Genomic DNA, 14,515 nt, shown 5'->3' with positions numbered 1-14,515 from the left:
ACACATCATCCCTACGTACATCATATATTATATCTCTTTTAATTTTTATTCTTTAATTTCTATTAAATTAATTCAATTTTTTTATTCATTATTTTTATATTATATACTTATTAAGTGCAAAAAATTAAAATAAATGAAAATATATGATATAAAAGTAATGATAAATAGAATAGGTCGTCGCACGCCAATACAAACCACGTGGAAGAAGTGGATGAAAAAAGCTGCAGAGGTCTGAAAAATCCAATCCGAATTGATTTTAGCTCGAAAGAAAACGAAAAAATCACAATTTGTAAACAAAAATCTATACCAACTTGCTCGATACCTCTCGATTGAAAAAGAAGTGATCGATCATGGATATATTTTCCTTTTGTTTTTATGTATTGGCAACTCACGACCGTACGTACTCAACTTTCATATTAATTACTCCATGCCATAAATATAATATGGACTCGGTCAAATCTGGACTAATTGATTAAGTTTCGACCACCAATGCATGCATCAGATCAGTACTGTGACGTCTGTCCTATTCTTATCCTATTAAGTAAGATTTTTTTATTTTTATTTTTATTTTAACATAAACGTCCATTTATAGGGTTTATTTCTCAAATATTAAATATTTCTAATATAATGTAAACTAAATATGAAAAGCTTAAGAATAAAAAACTAGAAATATCTCAAAAACAAAGCACAAGAATGTTACGTTCCTGCTCAATGAGAAGTATTAATAAGTAATTAATTATCTCTAATCAGACTAACAGTACTTTATCACAGGAGACATTTGACTTAAAAAAATAAAAATACTATCATATACGTTCCTACTCAATTAATGATCAGAAGCTATAAATTCATTACTAGAATTAATATATACTAATTTAGTCAGCGACAGAAACACAACGTACGTGGATCCTAGCTAGATCGAAAGCCGCGCCCTAGTTTGAGTTTTCATGGCTTGTTTGAATTTTCATCAATGTTTTAAATTATGCTCTGATCATAATTCTGGTTTAAGTATTAGAACGAAAAATTTCAATGTTGATGCATTTCAATATACTGTTTTGAAATTAATTATATATTATATATATATATATATATATATAAACTAATAACTAATAAAATAAATACATACATATATAATTGTGTATCATATATGTGTATATATATAAAAGAATTGAAGATTTATAAAATGAATATACGTTAAAAAAATACAACTATGAGTTGAGATACAAAAACAAAGAAAAGAAAAAGAAAAGAAAAGAGGATTTATTAAAAATAATCATATTTAAAAAAAAAAAAAAAAAGAGAATGAAAGGACACATTTAAAGTTACAAAAAAATTAAGATTATATATTTACATTTTATATTCTAGAATTAATTAAATACCATCTAAATTTAAAATTTACAAAAATATCATTCAAGCACAAGAAAATGACAAAAATAGTCCAAAGGAGAATTGAGTTCGAAATGCCAATTTTGCCAAGAATGGCTAGCTATGGCCGAAACGGACAGAAATGTGTAGGAATTAATTAGAGTGAAATGGAATGATAAGGTACAGTGTACCAGATATTACACTGAAACAAAAAATTTCAGCCAAAACAACTATAAGGAAATATAATTTAAAACTATGGTCTCAATATTGAAATCCCAATATGGAATTGAAATCCCAATATGGAATTGAAATCCTAAATTTACAAAAATTCTATAAAAATTCACCAAACAATGAACATCATCACAACCATACAAATATCTCCACTGCACACAAATTACAACCTTATCCTTCAAGTCTATTTATCAATCCTGTGGCCTCTATAGTCCAATCCGGATTCTTCTTACAAGTTGAAGACATATGAGAGAGACGTACACGTACTCAGCGAGAGCGAGAGCGACGGCGACAGCAATGGTGATAGGAAGTGGGAACCCTTTCTTAGTTCTCACATTGACCTTCCTGTATGTCGAACTATTTGAAAGAGATGCAATTCGGATGGTCATCTAGAATCGCAGATTGCAATTTCCATTTCACACTATTGCCCCTTTTCATTGAATTTTTTTTTTTCCTTTCTTTTGACCAAATCATCTGTTTATAACACAGCAAGAAGATGATGATGATATTTCTAAGTATTGTTGGAATACTTTTTTATAGAAGTTCTAGAGAGCCACACTATGGGTCACGTAAGGAATGTGAAAACGTCGGCCTGCTGTCACGTTGCCTTAAACAGTTAAACTTAACAATTCCCATCATGTCAAACAATGACGTTGTTGATAGTGTAGTTTGAGTTCATTTTGTAATTTCTTGCCACAAGAGTAATGGTAGATACCTTTATAGATTTTGTAAGTAGTACATTTATTTAAAAAAAAAAAAAAAAAAAACGAATTTATTATTAAAAAAAATAAATTTTTTTCTTTTTTGTGAGTCGACTCATATTTATTTAATTTTTTCAAAATAATGCGCGATATTTACCGCTCAACAACGACAAGTGAGAGAGACTAAGAGAGAGGTTTGTGTGCCATGTGCGTCGTGGGGAGGGAGGGAGGGAGAGAGAGAGAGAGAGAGAGAGAGAGAGTCTTAAAGGAGGGAAGAGGGGGGGGGGGGGGGGGGGGGGGGGGAAGGGGGTGATGAAAACAACGTTGTTTGTTTAATCCAGAACGGGGCCATGCCCGGTCCATCCCTTGCACCCGCAGGGTTGGCGGCAAATTTCCCTGCCACCTCCCAACCGTGGCACATGGAGGCTGAAGCCCCCCAAGACAATTATATTTCAAGTATGATTTATTTTCATGATATATTAATCTTTCTAACTCCATTATGGGACTCCCTGTTGATTGAGTAGATCATTTTAATTTGGACCAAGTTTTTGTTGGAATGAAACTCGCTAAATGTAAAATACGTATATCATACTAGCTAGGATACAAACAACACGTACGTATTCCACATGTGATCTGACGAGTAATTATAGGAATTGATGAACTCAAGCAATTAGCTAGCTAGGTCTGATTTACAATTTGACTAATAAATATCCATACCACACCAACTCTTTTAGATTTTAAATAAATAACGAAATTAATACTTTTGTGAAGAACCAATTCTATCTCATCTTACACTTCTGTTATGTTGAGACCGTCACCATCCTGCATTTAGTGTCACTGTAACTTTTTTTTAATTATGAAGGATTACTATAAATTTAGACGGATTATGGTAGACACTATATATATGAGTTTTGTCGTATATTATCATTCCTAACAAAAATCAAGAATTAGAGCCGAAGGAGAGAAAACAGAGAGGAGAAACAAATAAAGTTGTGTATTGATCTCAGGTTACAAAGTGAATTGTACATACAAATGAACTGTGATGACCCGTTTTTGAGTGTATTTTTGCTGAAATGGTTGTTTTTATTTTAATTAATATATTAGTTATTTATTTTAATTTATTTCCGTTTTAAAATTGGTTTTTAATTTATTTGATATTGTGTTTTATTTCTTTTTGTTGTTTTGTGGTTTTTAATCTCTTTTCGGCGGTTTGTTTTGTTTTCAGGAATGAGGATTAGACCTAATCTTTTTCCTTACACCTCTTTTCCTTTTTCTCTTCTTTTTCCTTTTTCTTTTTTTCGTTTTTCCTTCTTTCTTTTTTTTTCTTTCTTTTCTTTTTTTTTTTCTTTCTTTTCTTTTTTTTCCTCTCCCCCGCGTCGACCCCCCCGGCCTCTCTCTCTCTTCTCTCTCCCTCACGGCCGAACGCTTCCTCAGCCCAGACCCACCGCCGCCGGCCACCATGCGGCACACCACCCCCACCAAAACCTTCCCCTCCCTCCGACGCACCACCCCACCGTTTTCCACCCCCATCCGGCCGGCCGTTTGGCCGGAAAAGCTCTCCAAAGGCTGCACGGATTTTGCCCCGATCCGCCGCCGTCGCTCCACCTCCGGCCACTATTTCTTCACCACTTCATCACCGGTCCCTTGCCGTCCTAACCCACATATTTCCGGCCTCCAACGACCACCGGAACAGCTCCTACGAGCTAGCTTTCCTTTTTGAGAAATCCGGCCTCTTTCCGGCGATTCCGCCGCCACCCACGGCCAACCACCACTTCCAATAGCTTCACAACCATCCCTAGACCATTCCCTATCAATCCCAAGCCCTAGTTTGTCCCCGTTCAAAAGTGGGTTTTTCACAACCCACGGCCACAGTGAATTTTCACTGTGACGTTGCTTTTTCGCCGCCGTTTGCAACGCCTCGTGTTTTCTAAAATTGCCATATAGCGCTGTAAGTATTTTCCAAACCCTATTTTCAGATTTAAATATATATTGCTCTTTCAATTAAATAATCTACTGGTTGGTTGATTCCGGACTGAGTCCGAGGAGTTCGGGGGTCGGATGGATGGAGGACCGAGTTGCTTGTTTTATTGTTTTATGTTGTTGGATTATTTTATTATGCATTGATATGGCATTTCATGGTGCATGCACGTGTGTTTTTGTTTAAGTGTGAAAAGCCTGTGTATTGGCGTAATTGGACTTACGGGTGCGTGTGTATCACGACCCCAAGCCAGGATGGGGTATTATCCCGGTGGAGCTCCTCTGGTCACTCGGGAGCAGAATAAACTGAGTGATGTCTCCTGGGTCGTCGCTAGACGACGGGAGCGGGGGCTAGGGGTTGCTTGGCTAGGAACGCGCCGGGCGCGGAACCGGGCATCGCTCTATGCACCGACTCCGTGGCCCTTCGCTGGTGAGGGCTAGAGGATGCTTGGCTACGAACGTGCGGGGCACGGAACTGGGCATCGCTCGTTAGGTGTCACATGCGTGGTGGTACTCTGCGGTGTGGCACTGGAGCCAGGGTGTGCGAATGACCCCTAGGGGAGGTCATGGTGCATACGGTTAATATGGATAATGGTTTGAGACGGATAAAGGCCAAATGTGACTGTTGGCGTGTTTTTCGGAAAGGATGTGTTTTTGGGCCAAATGGGTTTTTGGCGTGTGGAAAATTATGTTTTATGGGCTTTGTGCATTGAGCATGTTTCATGCATATTGTTTGAGTTCTATATGTGTTTTTATCTGGTAGTGTTTGGGTTTAACTTACCTGCGGTACCATTTTTGGTTCCGTAGCTTTTGGTGCAGAGTTGGAGGACGAAGAGGAGGAGGCTGAGCCCGAGGATGCGGCTCCGCCGGGTTGCTGATGCTATGCTTTATTATTTTGGTTTAAAACTGTATTTGTGTTTTTGTAATATTTTATCTATGTATGTTTTAAACAGCTTGTATTACGTTAAGAAATTCTGGTACTTAGTTATGACTTTCGTGATCCGTTGCGTGTTTTCTCTGTGCACATTTGTTGCTTTTGCACACACTTGGCACCCGTCGATGGGATGGTGACCCGGGTTGTCACCATCCGGACGTCTCGATTTCCCCGTGTTCGGGCGTGGGGATTTTGGGGGCGTCACAGGTGGTATCAGAGCGGTTTAGCTCTGGGTAAAACCACATGTCCCGTAGGCAGTACCAGAATGCTTTTTAAAGTTGTGTTTTGAAAATTATGTTAAGTACAGTTGTTTTATTTGTTTTATTTGTTTGAGCTTGTTTGTTTGTTTGTATTTATTTGGTTATGTTTTTGCAAGCTGGTTTCTTTTGTTTCTTGTTGTGTGGTGTTGGTTTTGTTTTTGTTGGTTTTATGATGGTTTTATTTGTTTTCTTAAAGGAGGGTCAAGAGTGGTGTTGTGGCAGGAAAATGGAGAGACCAAGGAAATCTACCCAGGAGCCACGGGATAATACCTCCAGGGATGACTCCCTAGCCGAAGCATTACGGCAGATGACGGAATTTATGCAGCAGAGTGCGAGGTCTCAACAGACAGGGCCTTGGCCACCACAAGGACCTTGGCCACAACAAGGGGGTCCTTGGCCACCATCAGGAGGGCTTTGTCCACCGTCAGGAGGGCCTTGTCCACAACAAGGAGGGTTTTGGCCACAACCAGGAGGTCCTTGGCCATATCAGGGAGGGCCTTGGATGTATCCAGGAGGGTTCAGTAGCATGGTGCAAGCCGGATGCACCTATGAGCGCTTCCTGGCACATAGGACTCCACACTTCACTGGAAATGAGGATCCACTTTAGGCTGGAAAATGGATCAAAGATCTGGAGAAGACCTTTGAGGTGTGTGGATGCACTGAGGCACAACAAGTACTCTACGCCAGCTATCTCTTGCAAGGTACCGCTTCTGATTGGTGGGATACCAAGAGGGTGTTGTTGGAATCTGAACTGGGATCTTTCGCTGCGGTGACCTGGCAGCGTTTCAAGAAGGAGTTCAATGACCGCTTCTTTCCCGCATCAGTAAGGAAGCAAAAGGCAAGAGAGTTATCCAATCTGGTCCAAGGGGGCGCGACAGTGGAACAATACGCTCGGAGGTTCATCGAACTTGAGCGATTTGCCCCTCACCTTGTTGCCACTGAGGAGATGCGAGCAGATCGTTTTCAGGAGGGGCTACGCCATGACATACGCCGTATGGTGGTCAGCCATCGGATATCCACTTTTCAGGAATTAGTGGATGTGGCCACCCTTGTGGAGCGGGAAAATAATCTGAGTGTGGGCTCCCCTCCAGGGCATAAGAGGCGGAGTTTTTCTGGTGAAGGAAGCAGCTCGGGTTCGCCCCAGAAGTTTGTTCAGCGGACCGGAACTCGACCTCAAACGTCCTCAGGTGTTCGTATGGGAGGACGGGTGCCTATTTGTGGAACTTGTAATAGAGCTCATGAGGGCGAGTGTCGGATGAGTAGTGGACCCCAGTGTTACCGATGCGGCCAAGTGGGACATATCGCTCGGGATTGCTCCGTCAGAATTCAAGAAAGCCGTCGAGGTAGACACGGTGGAAGAACCAACCCGAGACAAGCAGTACAAGCCCAGGTTTATGCTGTCACACCCGGAGAGGTGGATGATGAGGCACCAGCGACCCATGATGCTGGAGTAATTACAGGAAGAGTCTGTTTGTATGAGTTTTATGCTTGTACTTTGTTTGATTCCGGTGCTTCACGGTCGTTTGTATCTTCCACGTTTGCTCGGGTGTGTAATTTGGTCACGGAACCATTGCCGAAGTCTATGGTAGTGGCTCTACCCGATGGTGAGATGGTGTGGTGTTCCAAGGTTGCTTTGGGATGCCCGTTAAATTTTGAGGGAAGGTTTTTGGATGCTGATTTGGTGGTGTTCAAGCTGTTGGGCTTCGATATCATCCTCGGGATGGATTGGCTATACCGATATTGTGATGACCCGCTTTTACGTGTATTTTCACTGAAGGGTTGTTTTTAATTTAATTAATATATTGGTTTATTTATTTTAAATTATTGTGTTTTAAATTGGTTTTTAATTTATTTGATGTTGTGTTTTATTTCTTTTAGTTGTTTTGTGGTTTTTAATCTCTTTTCGGTGTGTTTTCCGGAGTGAGGATTGGACCTCATTTCTTTTCACATCTTTTTCCTCTTTCTCTATTTCCTTTTCCTTTTTTTCTCTTTTCTTTTTTTTCTTCTTCTTTCTTTTTTCCTTTTCTTTTTCTTTCTTTTCTCTTTCTTCTTCCTTTCCTTCCGTCCCGTGCGTCTTCTCTTTTTCTCATTCCCGTTGCCGCCACTTTGACCGGCCAGTTCTCTGCCGTCCGGCCACCGTTTGATGCACCGTCACCACCATTCTCTTTCCCTTCCACCATAGATCATCCCCATCAATTTTCAGAGCCATCGAAACAGCCGTTAGCTTTCGAGAGCCGCCGGAAGTCGCTGCACCTGCTCTGTTTTTGCCCCTGTCGCCGAAATCTTCTTCAGCCCAGACTGCTGCCGTCCGGCCACCGTTCGGCTCGCTGCCGGTCTCGTTCGAACCCCCTCCCTCCGGCGCACCTTCCCACCAAATATCTCCCCCATTCGGCCGGCCGTTTGGCCGGAAAAGCCCTTTGAAGCCACACGGTTTTTCACCGATTCCGGCGCCGTCGCACCACCTTCGGCCACCATCTCTTCACAGCTTCTTCCCCTACCTCTTGCCGACCTAACCCACCTAATTTCGGCCCCGATCCGTTGCCGGAGTAGCTCCCACGAGCTCATCTCCGTTCAGCAACTTTTTGGCCTTCGACCGCCGTTTCCACCACCACCCACGGCCAAAACTCGTTTCCTTTAGCTTCATAAATATCTCAAGACCCTTCCCTATCAATCCCGAGCTTTGGTTTGTCCTCGTTCGAAAGTGGGTAATTTATTACCCACGGCAACAGTGTAAATTACACTGTTACGTTGCTTTTCCTCTGCCGTTTGCAACGCCGCTTGTTTTCTAAAATTGCCATATAGCGCTGTAAGTATTTTCCAAATCCTATTTTCAGATTTTAATATATATTGCTCATTCAATTATTTACTGTTGTTGGTTGTTGATTCCGGACTGAGTCCGAGGAGTTTCGGGGGTCGGATGGATGGAGGACGGAGTTGTCTGTTTATTTGATTTATGATTGTTGGATTATTTTATTATGCATTGTTATGGCATTACATTGTGCATGCACGTGTGTTTGTGGATTTATGTGAAAAGCCTGTGTATTGGCGTAAGTGTATTGCGGGTGCGTGTATCACGAGCCCAAGCCGGGATAGGTTATTATCTCGGTGGAGCTCCTCTGGTCACTCGGGAGTGGAATAAACTGAGTGATGTCCCCTGAGTTGTCGAGAGCGATGACGGGAGCGGGGCTAGGGGATGCTTGGCTACGAACGCGCCGGGCGCAGAACCGGGCATCGCCCTACTCACCGACTCAGTGGCCCTTCGCTGGCGAGGGCTAGAGGATACTTGGCTACGAACGTGCGGGGCGCGGAACTGGGCATCGCTCGTTAGGTGTCACATGCGTGGTGGTACTCTATGGTGTGACACTGGAGCCAGGGTGTGCGGATGACCCCTAGGGGAGGTCATGGTGTATACGGTTAAAATTGGATAATGGTTTGTAAGGCCAAATGGGACTTTTGGCGTGGGCCAGATGGACTTCTGGCGAGATATTGGGCCGGATGGACTTCTGGCGAGATATTGGGCCAAATGGACTTTTGGCGGCCAAATGTGATTTTTGGCGTGTTTTTCGGAAAGGATATGTTTTTGGGCCAAATGGGATTTTTGGCGTGTGTGGAAAAAAATTATGTTTTATGGGCTTTGTACATTGGGCATGTTTCATGCATATTGTTTGAGTCCTATGTGTTTTTATCTGGTAGCGTTTGGGTTTACTACAAGGAGAATCCTCGTTGACAACAGCAGCTCGGTGGACATCCTCTTTTAGAAAGCCTTCACCCGAATGGGGATAGACGCCGTCTGACTCCAATCAGCTCCTATGCTGCTAAAGAGCTTCTCCGACGAAATGGTCCAGCCAATCGGAACCATCACGTTGTCCGTCTTGGCAGGCAGCACTCCTTGCACAGCTTCGGTCATGGTCAACTTGTTGATGGTAAAGGCCCCATTGTATTATAATGCCATAATTGGTCGGCCAACCCTCAATAGCCCTGAGGGTAGTGAAGCCTCCACAATTATTCGTCGATGACTCCTTTTGTCAGGCTGAATGGGGAGTTGGGGCGCATATCACTACGGATGAAGGGAAGCTCAGCTTCAATGGAGAGGCCCCTACGTGATCACCACCAACAACCGCCCAAGCTCTTATTGGCTTCGAGACTTCTAAAGGAATGAGCCACCACACTCGCAGAACACCGAGCGCTTGTAGAAATTTTTTTGATAAAAGTTTTATAATTTGTAATTTACATTCCTATGTTAACAATGTAAACTCTATTAATGAAAGTGACTTTTCAGGAATAAAATGTGTGAACTCCTTTTCTCCATCAACATAATCTCCACCAACGAAAATTTCTATCAGCAAAATCTCCAACAACTACTTACCTTTCCATGGGGCACTAAAGGGATTAGTGTAATGCGTAATGCTATTTTATCCCTCCCGTGGAGGAGTGCAAGTTAGCCCTTGGCAGTCCGACAACTTACCTTCCTTGTGAGCATCAACAAACGGGAGTGGCTTCAGTCCCAAATTGTCCGGTAACTTACCTCTTCACAGGACTCTAGGGGAGAGCGGGTCTAGCCCTTCAGCTACCAGACCTCTACCACGATGAAGAATAGGATCAGCACTAGCCTGACCCAACATTACCTTCCCTGTGATGTCAAGATGATAGGCTGGACCAGCCGCCGCCGCGGCTCGACCTCCCTCATGAATGAGAGTGGATTCAACCTCTCGGCTGCCCAAACAACCTACACCATCCCCACCATGGTGAAGTGCAGACCAGTTGCTCAGTTGTCTGACACTTACCTTCCCCGCAGGATACCAAATAGATGAGTGTAATGCCTAAGATAGATTTATCCCTTCCGTGGTGAAGTGCGGGTCAGCCCTCCGCTACTTTACAACTTACCTTTCTCGTGAGCATAACAAGCAGGAGCGGGTCTTATCTCAAACTACCCATATAACCTACCTCCTTGTGAGAGTCGATAGTCAAAATTTATATGAGTCATGCCATCTAATTACCGATTAGGATTTTATATTCATGAACGAATCATTCAGTAAATGTGTATAGATAAATTATATAAAGGAAATTTACCAAATCATAAAGTTAGTCAAAATTTGTAGATAAACATATGCCAAGTACTATAAGTTATTTAGTTGAAAAAAAAGTTACATGAACTAGCGAATAAGTTTGAACTGCTAAAAAATATATAAATTATTTCAAAATATAAAATGCACTTTTGTGTACTTTTTGTGCACTCTACTGATATGATTAGTTAAAACAGTTATTTTATACTAATAAAATGATGTAACAAATTATATTAGTGGAGTACACAAGGAATACATAAAAATGACTGTACATAAAATTTTTGTTTTTAAAAATGTAGATGTAGAGAGAAATCTTAGATTCCACGAACGAATAAGCCTCCCAAGGAAAGAAAAATTGTTAAGGGAGGCAAAATTGCGGATCACGGTTCCACGATCAAAGTACATGATGTACCAACTTAAATCAGATATGCTATCTTGAATTATATATAAAATCTTCAACATTTTAGGCCCATGCCGTTCGTGCTTTCCTAGCTTAATGAAGATCTTCACAATCTTAGGCTCATGAAGATCTTCTTAATCTTAATTCTTTGCTTTTCCGTTTAAAAAAATAAAAAAAGAAATTCAAAATTATATAAATCATCATAGTGAGATAATGGTATATGGTATAGAACATTTTCTTATAGCATTTTAGCTTTTCCAACTTTATAAACCTTGATGGGTACTGCTGTAAACATTATGTACATACATAAGAGGCATATATGTATATATTACATTTATATACGCATAAATATGTATATATTAATATATTTTTTTTGCATGCGTGAATTTAGATATATAGTGCTATAGTTTCTAAATAACGTGGAGCTGTAAGGTGATTGTATCTCTCTTAATAATAGCATGTTCTACGGTAAGCTAGTACGTACTTAGCTAGCCCAAAATTAGTCTATGCATTTATATAAGTGCAACTAAATTAGGGGTACTACCTTTTTTATGTAGGTAAATCAACAAACTAACATATCAATTAATTGTATTGACGACTGTACATATTGACTCAAAGTCAATCCCTTTGGTGGTATTGACTTATTCAAATTTGGTGTTGGCTCAATATAGAAGCGAATCACACAATTGATTTAACCGTACTCTTACTCAGAATTCTTCATCTTGATACGTAGTTGGGTTCATGAATCCAAGTAAAACAGATCGTTACTTATCAGAACAATTGAATAAAGTAAAACAGCTCGATCAAGACTTCTCAGAACAAAATTATTAAGAGAAAAAAGCTCCATACTCGATTAAACTTGAAAGAATGTACACCAACTACCCTTAAAATTCATACTTTAATCAAGTAAAAAATTTGCAATAAATAAAATGGTGTCTCACAGGGGTATAACGTAAATAATGTTATTGGAGGTAAAGATATATTTCAAGGAAATCTATGAAATAAAACACAAGTCACCAAAATGTCATTACATGTTCCCGGTACTTATACAACCAATGTTAAAATTTAATGCAAAAATCAAGTCTGTCTTGCTCTTCCATAACATCTTATACAGATAAATAGCACTATATTGTTACAGACTCAAGCATTCACATACCTTCTCTCCCACTTTCTCTTGTTGTTCCTTCACTTTCTCTTGTAGTTTCTTCAAATATCTCATGTTCACCCTCAACCGCTTTTCTTGTGGACGGGAATAATACTAGAATAAGTTCACCAGGAACAGCTATAATGAAAGTCAATTCCAAAACAAAATTCACAAAATGGGATCATCTCCTCAGAAACTCAAACAAAAAATAAAGAAAATCTAACTAACAAAATCATGCCTTCACATAGCTAACGCCAAGCTCTTTTCTTGAATATCCACGATCCTAGTTACACATGCATCACATACTGGTTATAATCTTTTACAATCCTCATTATAATATTCGAAGTAGAAATCCCATCGGTTCGTTTTGTTTCCTTGAACTTCCTAGCAGCTTTAATCTACTACAGAGCCTCACTTAAAATAATTACAGGTTATACGAAAATATTAGCAATTTCAATAGAAGAGAAACTGCTCTGAAACTAACAAACTCATAGACATCCTTCCCAACTCCACTAGCATCTACGTAACTGCAAAATATTTACAAAAGAGCACAAAAGATTAAACTAAATATCTGAAATTTTTAATCACAAAAATTAGCATTCGAAAAGAAATAGATTCGATGGGAACAGTGTAATATAAAGATAAGTAGTGTGAAGTGAATCAGCAATTCCATTCACTTATACATGCTATAAAATTACCATATTTTCCAAAATTGATTATTGAACAAGAGAAACTGAAATAAGTAATCATTGCTCTGGAACTGATAGGTTAGTCATACAACCAGCAGTCTCTGTAAGTTTGAAACAATAGGTCACATTCAAATATGAACTTAATGAATCAGTCATTGAACAAATTAAAATGCCATTCTTATCCATAAGGATTAAAAATCCTGCAAATTAACGACTTTGTTCAAGCATTTCAATGATTTGTTCAATATTGAAGGGCAATCATTAGACTTGATTTGTACACAACATATATAATACAACTATGATCAACCTTTTAGTTATTTTCTTTTCTTCTTCTATGCCATCTTCTGTTTCTATGCCATTTTCATTGCACAACTAGTCATAGACACAAGTAGGGAAGTAGGTTTCACTAGAATGATATGCAAATGTTTTCTAGTTCCTTCGTTTACCCATCATGTCCATCAATAACATTCCAAAACTATAAACATTGACTTTGTATGAGACGCCCCCAATATTTTGAAAGCACAACTCAATAGCTATCATGTATCCTAATGTCCCCCTTACAACAGTCAAAGAAACAATGCTATCATCTACTGAAAAAAAGTCTTGCCAAGCCAAAATCTGAGACCTTAGGTGTAAAACTCTCACCGAGAAGAATGTTGTGAGGCGTGATATCGAAATGCTAAATTTGCATTTCACGACCTTCATGTAAATATTTAATGCCACAAGTTACTCTAAGAGCAGTATCATGTATTTTTTCCAAAGCTTAGAATAATAATTTCTTGTGAAAAAATGTATTTATTGAGAGATCCGGGGGACATGTGTTCATATACGAGCATGCTTTGATTCTTCTACGCAAAAGCCAATGAGTTGCACTATATTAACATGGTGAATCATTCCAATGGTTGCAACTCCGCTGATAAATTCTTGGCTATTAGTTTTGAATCTAGCTAAAATCTTTACAAATACAAGTTGGTCACTTCGAAGTTTTCTTTTAAAGATAATGCCATAGCTATCTTTACGCAGTTTATCCTTAAAACCTTTGGCCATCTTCTTTATTTCTAAGTAAGAGTACCTTATTGGCACAACGTGATTGTGTTTTTGCAAAAATTCTTCAACAGCACTATACATTGATAAATGTCTCCCATGCCATTAATTATATATCAATAATGCAAGCAGAAATAGAGTTGCCAGTATAACTTTTGGTCCATGGTATAGTCCTATATGTGGAAGGGCATCACTGAAATAGATGATAAGAGAAAAAAAGTGTAGTACTTGCACATCTGTCAAAATTGTTCTTGTAACTAAACATAGTGACTATTAGTTTTTTTTTTTTTTGTTGTCAAAACTCATTAATGTTTTCCATTGCGTTTGTTTCCCTTCTTGATAGCCTAAAGAATGATGTGCTAAAAATGTAATTCAAAAAAAATAATGAAGAGCAAAGGAAAGATGCATGATGTTCTTACTGAAGTCGATGAGAATGATCATTAGTTGGACTGAAAGTACTGCATGAATATGAAAGGAAAAACTAAAGTCTCCGGCCCCCAGCCCCAGGGCTATATATGCCGAAGAAGAAATAAAGAAACAACTATTGCATATATATAAACTAGGGCTGTTTATCCGGGTTCCAACCCGGAAATCCGGGTATACCCAAACCGGAACCCGGATTTCAAATCCTGACCAGAACCCGGACTGGGTTAACCCGGATCAGGAACAGGCCGGAACCCGGATGAATCCGGGTCTCTCGAAAACCGGAT

Source organism: Carya illinoinensis, chromosome 5, assembly GCF_018687715.1.
Source record: "Carya illinoinensis cultivar Pawnee chromosome 5, C.illinoinensisPawnee_v1, whole genome shotgun sequence".
NCBI classification, from domain to species: Eukaryota; Viridiplantae; Streptophyta; class Magnoliopsida; order Fagales; family Juglandaceae; genus Carya; species Carya illinoinensis.
Note: the sequence above shows the minus strand (reverse complement) of the source record.